This window comes from Pteronotus mesoamericanus, unplaced genomic scaffold (genome assembly GCF_021234165.1).
Source record: "Pteronotus mesoamericanus isolate MK-2021 breed Mesoamerican mustached bat unplaced genomic scaffold, CSHL_Meso_final contig_80, whole genome shotgun sequence".
Classification (NCBI taxonomy): domain Eukaryota; kingdom Metazoa; phylum Chordata; class Mammalia; order Chiroptera; family Mormoopidae; genus Pteronotus; species Pteronotus mesoamericanus.
This window is the reverse complement of record NW_026555261.1, coordinates 1,581,370-1,591,422: the sequence shown is the minus strand read 5'-3', so window position 1 is coordinate 1,591,422 and position 10,053 is coordinate 1,581,370.

Here is a 10,053-nt window from a genome sequence, read left to right as displayed (position 1 = left end):
GGGAGCTGCTGCACAAGACGGCTTTATGCGCCTCGGCGCAGCGGGGAGGCGGAGGGGAGAGCCTGTGCGGCTGCCAAGGGGACAAAAGTAAACGGTAGGACGGACACAGACTGCACCTTCAGCCGGTGCGGGCTCAACAGGCTGCCCCAGGAGGACAAGGAGGGGCTGTGGGCCCCCAGGCCTGCGGGGATGGGCACCGTCCACCCCAGCAGGAGCAGGGGTCTGAGGCTTCGCTGGTTCCCCCTGTCTCCCAGGGGTGGCGAGAGGCCCTGGGGACAGAAGAGCAGGGTAGGGACAGGGCACGTGCAAGGAGAGTTCCAGAGTGGGCTTCCTTCCGTGCTGTGTTATCTGGGCAGGTGGGAGGGCGGGCCGCGCCTTTCTCGGGCCGCCTGAGCCGCGGTTCACGCGTGGTGACACGCCTGGACCTCACTCCATCTCTTCGCTGTGAGCCACACACAGCTCCCCCCAGAGCCGCAGGTGGCTCGTGGCAGCACGGCCGGAGCAGGGAAGCGCCCCAGAGGCAGGGTGTGGGCCGGGCGGTGGATCTCACCGGTCCCGGCGCGGACCTGGCGCCCCAGGGAGCCTGTGTGGCCGGAGATAAGGGGCCGCTCCACTTTGTATCGGCCACCTGAGTGAGCCGAAGTGCGTGTCTTCTGTGTAAGTCTTTGCCCCGCTCACTGCAGCGGGCTCTGGAATGGCCACCAAGGTCCACATGTTTGATTTTAAGTCATTTCCTCTCCAAGCCGCTAACGAGGCGTTCAGTGAAATCTCTGTCCAGGTCCTTTTCTGATTGGCAGGTCGTGGTACCGCTTATGAATTCCGTCTCCGTCTTTCCCTTTCCCATTTCTCCTCGCTTTATTGCCCACTGATCCCCTTTTCAACATTTGGTTTCGTTTTTGGCTCCATCAGCCTGCCTTTCGTACAGCTTTAAAGCGCAGGGATTTGCTCCTTTCAGGTCCGTTCCCGTCTGCTTCCTAACGGGGCACGCGCGGCTGATGGGCAGACACATTCCATTATGGGCATATTGCGTGTTTCATTATTGCCGCCGAAACGTTTCCTTCCTGTGAAGCCGGCACCCCCTTCCCGCCGCACGCGGACGACCCAGCGCCCAGCGCCTCGCTCTCCTGATTAAAGACAGAGTGGCTTTGCGTGATGGGTTTCGCTGAGAGACAGGACGATGAATCAAGTAGCCTTTGAAGGTTTTTACAGCCAAGACGGTTTTATGGCCATTCCTTATGGGCTATCATTGCACTGCAACCAGAATAGAGAGGGAGGGGGAGCCCATTAAAATTTCTACCTAAGCAGGGTCGTTTCAGATAAAATGCTCGGTGGACCGCGGCACTGAGAAAACTAGTTTTATTTTGTTGGCGCCCATTTATTTTGATAAGCTTTAGGATCAGAGGGGCGAACAAACCGGGAGAAGAGTAACTAATTGATAGCAGTTCTCACCAAACAAAAGAGAACTGAAAAAAAAAAAATCCAGAAGCTTGAGGAACACTCACATTTGCCCTTCTATTCACGAGGCAGACTTGTACAGAGGCGACGTGTGCATTTTTTCTACGTATTTGTGATGCACCTTTTCTGACGTTGCCTCGCTTTCCGCGTTCACCATCACAGTGGAAACAGCGGCTGGAGTCCAGACGGGTGGGTCCTGGTGGCTTCGGGGTGGTTCTGCAAAGCGCCAGGTCGCTGGTTTGATCCCCGGTCTGGGCACGTACAGGAGGCAGCCGGTCGGTGTTTCTCTTCCTCTCTTGCTCCCTCCATGCCCCTCTCTCTAAAGAGAAATATAAATAAAACCGTTGAAAGAAGCAGCAGTGAATGGCGGGGGCTGGGACTGTTTGGACCGTTGAGTGCCTGGCTGTGTTGTGTCCGTTTGTGTTTTGTTTGTTTTTATCCGGCTACTGTGCCAATGCGTGTTATTCACTGTCAGTGCTCCCGTCGGCTTGCCTGCCTCTGCCCGTCTTTTCTTTCTTAATTTACTTACAAGATGTTTATTATGCGGCAACACAGCCTAATTAAACTGGTTAGAATTGGGTCTTCTGCACGTGTGCTGCAGCCGGAGGACAGAGATGAATAAAACAGGCGATGATCTCACAGATTCGGGGTCGAACGAGGAGGGAGACGGAATTATGTGATGAGAGGGTTCTGTGGGCAATTATACAGCACAACGTGGGGTGACGGTAGGAAACTCACGGGGGGAGGGCGCGTGGGAGACACGGTGCCACTTAGGTGGCATTTTCCAGGGCGGTTTACACCGGAAGCCAGAACGCACTGGGAGAGCCCCGAAGAAACAAAGGTAGAAAGAGCATTTCAGGGGGTCCCGTGAGCGGCTTCTGCGCCTGGCAAAGGCGCCTGGGCTTTCGTGGGCGCAGCCCACTCCATGGGGAAACGGCTGAGGCAGTGACCCGTGGCAGCTTGTGCCGAACGCTAGGTACGCCTGTTGCCTGAGGTCACCTGGGAGGCGGCACATGTGCCCAGCACACCTGCCGCTTCGCAGGAGGGTCAGCAGCCACAGCTGTGGGCCGGGCGTCACGAGCCGCCTTGGGTAAGGGAGCCCAGAAAGACAAACGTCTCATTTGCAAGCGGAATTCAGGGACCTTACAGGCAGCCAGGAAATTACAGGCTTATTTCGTTCAATGAGAAGTCTGTCCATCACTACGCAGCGTTGGGGATGAGATCCAGTGCAGCTTTAACGCTTTTTGGGAAGCCGTTTGAAAGGACGAAATGGGTACACAGGGTCCTGATGAGATAAGAAGCCCCATGGGACCCGATCCCCCGTAAGTGGCTTTAGAGAGAAGGACCGGCCTGGATCGGCCACGTGCGGAGTTTGGGGTGGCTGTTACGCACTGTTCGCTGACGGATACACCAGACGCAGAGCCGCAGAAGGTTTACAAGCCGGGCATTGAAACCACGCAATATAGTGAGGCACCGGCATCTGACGTTGAGGACAAAGCCCACCGCAGGCGTGAGACTCTAGATCTCGATGACGAGGCGGCTGCGATTTTAGACGGTGTGTTCGTGGCCTCTTCCCCTGTAACAAATTGCCACCAGCTCGGTCTCTTCACACAACACAACCGTGTGCTGTCACGGTCCTGGGGCTCAGGAGGCCAAGGTCACCGTTCCGGGGTCAGACCCCTCTGTGGGCCCCAGGGGAGGGTGGGGGCCTTGTCTACTGTGTCTTCTATCGGCAAAAGGACTGAAAGAGTTGGGAGGGAGCGGGGTGAAAGGCTGCCCCCCAATCCCTCGGAGACGCAGGGCCATTTACAGCAGCAATTGCCGGAGCAAAGGTGAGGCACGTGCCTCCTGCAGACGCGGGGCGGGGGCGGGAGTGGGGGGTCAGGGTCGCAACCCCGGAATTGCAAACCTGCGCTCCTGTGTGTGTCCCCCACGGCGCCCGTCCCGTCCCTGCGGGTGTCGCCGGCCGGCCGGCCCCCTTTAAGCCGCGCGGCTGCTCCCTGATCCGACGGAAGTCAGTCAAAGACCTTGACAAATACCCCTTTGTCCCCCGCTGCTTCTTGCTGCCACTTGTTTGGGGAAATAAAAGGTAAGTTGAAAAATGCCCCCTTTCCATTTTCCTCTCTAATTGAATTCTCTCCTGACCCCTTGGCTCCCCACGGCCGCGTTTCGGGCTTTGATGATAAGGAAAAGCATTTTGTATTTGGATAATAAAATTTCCTTACTTGCCTTCAGCCACCTTCAAGTCAATTTCCTGTCCCTGGAGACAGTGTATATTATAGAAGAGAATCAAATTCCTTATTCATAGGGAAAAAGTTCCAATTTAATCTGAATATTCAGCGCTCTGCCCTGGCCAGGGTGATGGATGGCGTGTGGAAACACTTCTGGTTCTCGTAATCAAATGGCAGGATGCACTCCGGGATGGGAAGAAATAATGAAGTCTATTCAATATTCTCAGGAAGTGCAGAGATGCACATTATGGCACGAGACCTCGCGTTCTCTTATTACCTTACCCGCAGCAGCTCGGAGGCCCCCGCTCCGAAAGGTGGTCGCAAATTAAGAATTAATGCAGGTGACAGTATGTAAAATGCGACAGCTACCCAGAGCCAAGGTGGCGGCCGCCTGCCGCTATTTACGCGGACAGATGGGGCCGGCCGCGGAGCGGGGCTCCCGGTGAGAAATGAGGAGAGGCTGGGAGAGTGCCTGCGTTTCCTACGAAGGATTTAGGAAAGGGCGTAGATTAATCCTTTCGGGGCGATGGAGAATTAGAAGCAGATTATTCTCGGTAAGTCCTGCTGCCTGACGGAGAAACGCGGAAAAGGCTTCTGGCCGATCCCGACAGAGGAGCGGGGGGGAGGGGCGTGCAGGACTCGGGGTGTTGGGTGAGCACGTGCGTCGGACCCAGACTTAGTGGCCGGAAATGAATTTGGAGGCAGGAACCAGCAGACCCGGGTTCAGGCAGGGGTACTGGGTTGTTTAATTATTTTAACAGGCGTTAGGGATGAAACAAAAAAACAAATGAAGCCACTTTGAAATGCAGCAGGAGCTGCCGGCCCCAAGGAGCCGCCGGCCCCCAGGAGCTGCCTTGCACGTCGGCTGCGGATGCGTGCAACCTGTGGATGGGAAACCAGGACACAGTCACCCCTGCCCGGGGCCAGAAGCCGCCTTGTGTCCCCCGGAGCCGCCTGCAGAGAGGACAGGAAGCCGGCGTGGGGACGACGCGACGGGGCAGCCCAGGACGGAGGGCGAAACACGCTGTTTGATGAGAGTCGGCGTCACGACGCCACGTTCTCTGCCCCCACGGCCACGCCTGCCCGCCGCGGGGGCCACGGTCCCCTCCCCTTTCTCCCAAGGGCCGTCCCTGGGCCTCCTCCCTGGGACCCCGTGTGGCTCCTGCCTGACTCGGCGCCTCCCCAATAGCTGTTCTCCCGGATTTGAAATGAACGTGGGTGGCTGCTCCGTGTGAAAGGGTGTTCACTTCAGGTGAACCGGGCGCAGCCAGGGAGGCACAAGGAGCTGCGTCCGCTTTGGCCGCCGTGTTGCTCAGGGTCCCTCCGGCTCTTCAGGAAGAATAACGACCGTCGCCCACACACCTCATCGCCGAGCCCAGCAGGGCGGCTGGGGCAGGCGCTGCCCGAGAACCGCCTCTGATCTCCGCCGAGATGCTGCGTGTCATCTTCGTCCTGTGCCCACGGAATGCGAGACCTTCCCGAGGGCAGAGAAGGGCCCAGGCAGGCAGCCTGGGCGGCAGCGGGGCTTTCTGAGGGCCCTTTGAGAAGGGAGATGAGTTTCCTGCCCGAGCTCCCCTGGAAAAGGGGAGGGTTCCAGGGTCCCAGATGTAAAGTGGGGTGGCGGGGAGCCTGCCTGTCTAGGAACTGGACGCGGACGCGGGAGGTTGGCCTCCCAGACGCGGGCCCGGCTGTCAGGGCACAGCGACCTTGGTCTGAGTGCCCATCTATGACCCCCAAGCCACCCCCTGGGTGGCCCCTGAGACCCCTCCACCCCTTCAGTCCCACCCCCGCCTGCCCTTAGAGGCGACCTCAAAGGGACCCCGATGTGGACGTGCTCCCGGTGACCTCCTTGACCCTGAGATGGGACTCCGCTGGTTTGTCTCCCGTTCCCAGCGCGGTGACACTGCCTTGATCAGAGCAGGTTGGCGACGGGCGTCGGGGGCGCCGCCTTGCGGGAGCCTCAGACCCGGCGTGGGACCGCAAAGTGGCTGTGCCGGGACACAGGAACGAGTGAGGGGTCTGAGAGGAGGTCATGCTGGGGCGGGCGGTCCTCCAGCCCGTGGCGGTGCCCTTAGAAGGAACAGAGGAGGAGACACAGACCCCGAGGAGACGCCCCGCGGAGACGGAGGCAGAGAGGGAGGGACGCGGCCCCCCGCCCAGGGACGCCGGGGCCCAACACCTGGGAGAGGCGGGAAGGGCCAGCCCTGGAGCCTGAGGAGACCGCGCGGCCCCGGAGCACCTGGGCCTCAGACGCCAGGTCTCCAGGGCCGGGCGGGGGGCGGGGAAGGTGAGTTTCTGGGATTTAAGCCCCTGGTATGTGGTCACGTGTTACAGGAACCCCAGGATCATCACCGCGCAGGACGTGGGCGGTGAACACAACACGCCCCCCACTGCTGGGTGGGAGCCTAAGTCCCAGGTGACGCCCCGAAACGGCACAGCGTGCGCCTGGGGACAAGCTGGTCAGACACAGCTGCGTGGTCACCTCGCTGGGGCCCAGAGGCCAAGAGGACGCCCACCCGCCGCCCGTGGGCCGCGCGCGTTCTCCTGGGGCGGGCCACGGCCGCCGAGCAGGGCAGCCGACCCGAGGAGCCAAGTGCACAGCTCCCACCTGGGGCCTTCCGGGCCGGGTTCCCCCCGAGCTTCTGCGCCAGCGCCGTCAGCAAGCGCGGGCCACGCGGCGCGAGGGCGGCGTTGCCGAGGGCGCCCGAGTCTGGGGTGTGCCGTTCCCACGGAGCCCTCAGCGCGGGAGCCGCCGGGCCTCTGGCGCGGGCCTTTTGGTGACCCCGGGCAGGAGGCTGCTGGGAGGGGCCGGGGGCGCCCTCGGCGGGAGGGGCTCTGGAGAGGCCCGCGCCCGGGCGTCCCCAGCTCCCGCGGCCCCCGCCCCCCGCGGCGCGTCCCTGGGACCCGCACCTCTCTCTGCAGGGCTTGCACCTGGTCCCCGGGGCCATGGCCGCCTGGGGCTGGAATTGTGCGTCCGCCTGTTGTTCGGAGCTGGACTCGGTCGCCGACGGTGGCCGTCCTTCTCCCACGCGTGCAGCAGGCTGCGCCCCCAAGCCCTGGAGGACCGCACGTCGCTCGCTCTGCGTGTCCAGGCGACGCTGTCCCCTCGCCAGGCGGGGGCGCGGCACGGCTGCCGGCGCGGTCGTCGGGCCGACACCGAGGCCCGGAGCCAGCGAGGCTGCGGCTCCGAGCTCTCGCCTCTGGGTGCTGCGCCCGCGGACACGGGGCGGGGACCCCGTGGGCTCACTCCCCGCCCGGTCGGTGTCCTCGGAGCCCAGGTGACGGGCCACCACGGATGCCCAGCTGCGAGGAGCCGGGGAGCCCTGGGCTGCAGCTTTCGCTCCCACACAAAGGGTGGTTTCCAGACCCTGGTTGTGGTGAAGGACACGGCAAACAGTGTACAATATAAAGCAAAACTGTTGCCGATGAGACCACAGAACAGGCTCGTAGACACGGAGAATGAGCAGTGGGTGGGGGTGGGGTGGAGAAAGGCACACCTGGGCAAAGAGGGTGAAATCTACGGGAACTGGAGGTTGGCAACGGAGCACACGGACGCGGAACGCGGGGTGATCCTGCACCCCGGCAACCGGTGCGATGCCCCGGACCCGTTACCACAATCGATTTAGTTTTAGAAGAAGGTGGTGGGGCAGACGGAGATGCCTTACGCCGCTGGGACGCGGCAGACAGGGGAGTATTTTTAGCGCAAAAAGGGAAACCAGCTGCCGCCAGGCCCGGCCGGGGCCTCGTGGGACAAGGTGACTCCTCCGGGCTCCGGCCCATCTGCGCAGGGCGGCCGCCGCGCCCACGGCCGCCGGGGGCCTCAGATCCCGGCAGGACAGTTTATTTGCGGCCACAGCAGAAGTGGACCGCATTTCAACACCCTAAAAACGTCCCTCGGCGCGCAGGGACGGCATCTGTCGGACACACCTCTGAGCCGTCACTTGATATGGGCGTGCGGAGCGGCTCTATTTCGGGAGGGCAGCTGCTGGGAGGAGGAGCCTGGCAGCGTGGCAAGGACGGCTGCAGACGCGGACGGCTTCGGGCCCTGGTTGCCGCTTCCTGCTCCCTGCCTCCCCTGGCCCAGCTGAGGAAGCCTCTGGGTTCGGGCTGTGCAAGCCAGGAGAGGCTCGGCCCGTAACGGTCTCTGTTGTGGCGGAAGAGACGTCTCGTCCCGGCGAACGGCTGGTTACGTCTTCCCGCTGGGCCTGGCCGTGGCTGCCCCCGGACGTGTGCTGCTGCCGTGCCAGCTCCCGCGGGGGCCCTCCGTGGCGTTCGGCCAGTTTCAGGGCTCCTGGGGCAGTGTTCAGGGTCATATGTGCCCCCTGTGCCATGGTTCTCCCGGGGGCACGCCCTGCCGCACCCCAGGGCCTGCGGGAACCTCAGGCTCCACGGAGCTGGGTTCTTGCTTGGGCCCCAGAAAGCCTGTTGCAGCGGAAGCTGGCCCCCCCTCCCAAGCCCCACACCCACAGACAGCGGGGAGCATGTGCTCTCTGCTCTTCGCTTTTCCTGAAATAGTACAGTTTTATATGAAATCCTGCGCATACTGGTCCTTCACACTTCGTCCTTCCTCCCGTGGGGAATCGGTTTCCCGCAGGAGCCGCCTCCCGGGCGGCCGGAGACGCGGGTGCGTTGGGAGCCAGGCCGAGTCCGGGCCGCGGGGCCGCCAGCCCCCACCAGGGCTGTTTGCGCCGCACCCAACAGGCCCCCCCGCCCCCAGTATGCTGTGCATTGATCCCGCACAGACCCGGGGGAGACCTGTCGCAGAAAGAGACGTTTGTGCACAAAAAAAGATGCGGCGTCTTCCCACCGTCTCCGCACCCGTGGGTATGAGGGACGCTCTTATCATAGGCAGAAGTTGCCCGAATTCTGGAACATTCTGGGGGGCGAGGCTGCCACAAGGAGCCCTGCCTGGGTGGGGCGGGGGGAGGGAGCAGGAGCGTGTCCGCGCCCAAGTCCTGGTGCTCTGCGTTTTCCCGATGGGGACAAGGTCACCCCGGAACGTCACCGTGGGCGGCTGCGCTCGGCCTGCCCCCTGATGTGGGAGGGCGATACGTGTGGACAGAGAGGGACGTGTGTGTGCGCGTGTCTCTGTGTCGGTGCCCGTGCCCAGGTGCGCGGGCGGGGTGGCCGCGGGCCCCAGGGGAAGGTGCTGTCTACCCGCGTGTCCGTCCGCACCCAGGAGAGGGGGGTGGTGGCCGGCCTGGTGGCCGGCGGGCGCAGCGGTGTGTGCCCGGTGGGCGCCCGGCACCTGGTGGACGGCGTGTTTCTGCAGGAGCGCCAGCCTTCGGGCGGCACAGGCGGGGGTCCACGAAGCCCGGTGGCTGGGACGGAGCCGCCGCCGAAGGCGGTCGCTGTTCCGCGTGCCCTGTGTCCAGGGGCCGCCGCGTCGCGTTGGGGCCGAGGCCCGGCTCCGGCCGTGCAGGGAGGGAGGCCGCAGGGCCGGCGGAGGCTTCCCGCACACCCGGGCGCCCTCCGCAGGCCACGCCCTCCCCCAAAGGGACAGGGGTCTCCAGCCACATCCCAAAGTGCCAGATGGGCGTCCTCCATTGGGGAACGAGGGCCCAGGGTGCACGGCGCAGCCCGGAGGCTCCCAGCGCGGACACTGCGTCCCCGTTATGAAAGCCCTTTGTCATCTTCCCAGAGTCGGTCCAGAGCGTGTCCTAAATCACAGCCACGCGCCCGCACCCCGCGGACGGCGCGCCTCGGGGAGCGCAGGGTGCCGAGTCCCGGCACCGGCCGTCCCCTGTTGCTTTGGGGAAGTCGGTCCCCGTGGACGTGGGCCGTCCCCGGGATCGGCTGGGTTTGCTCCGGACTTTAAAGCCGCCGTCCGGGGAGGACACACGGGAACGCAGGTCACGCAGAACGCGGGCTGCTCGCCGAGGAAAAATGACCTGTGATCCACCACAGCTGTTTCATTACCTCTCTGAACGATGTGGACTTATGTAATAAATGGAAGAATTTTTTAATCAAATCATAAAACAGGATGTATAAACTTTGTTATTGATTGCACGTTCGTAAAAGCTTTCTCAATAAAGCCAACCGGCCTCCCTGTCTCAGGTTTCTATTAGGTAATTTAATCTGTCTAACTCTTACTTTATATTGTTTTTTTCTTTTTTATTACTTCATATTACAGTACATCTTTGTAGCCAAAAATTGAAGAGCATAATTGTTTTTTCTTCCTGAGACCCAAAAAAAAAAAAAATGTGCTTTTTGTTCAAGGAGGTAATAATTCCAGACAAAACTAAACGATTTTAATGAGAAAAAGTTCTCCCAAGAAGAAAAAGGAAAAAAAGCTCTCCCTGACCTTTATGTCCTCTTTTGATCTGAAACTTTGTAGCTGTGTTTGTAAAATCTGTTCCTCAAAGTA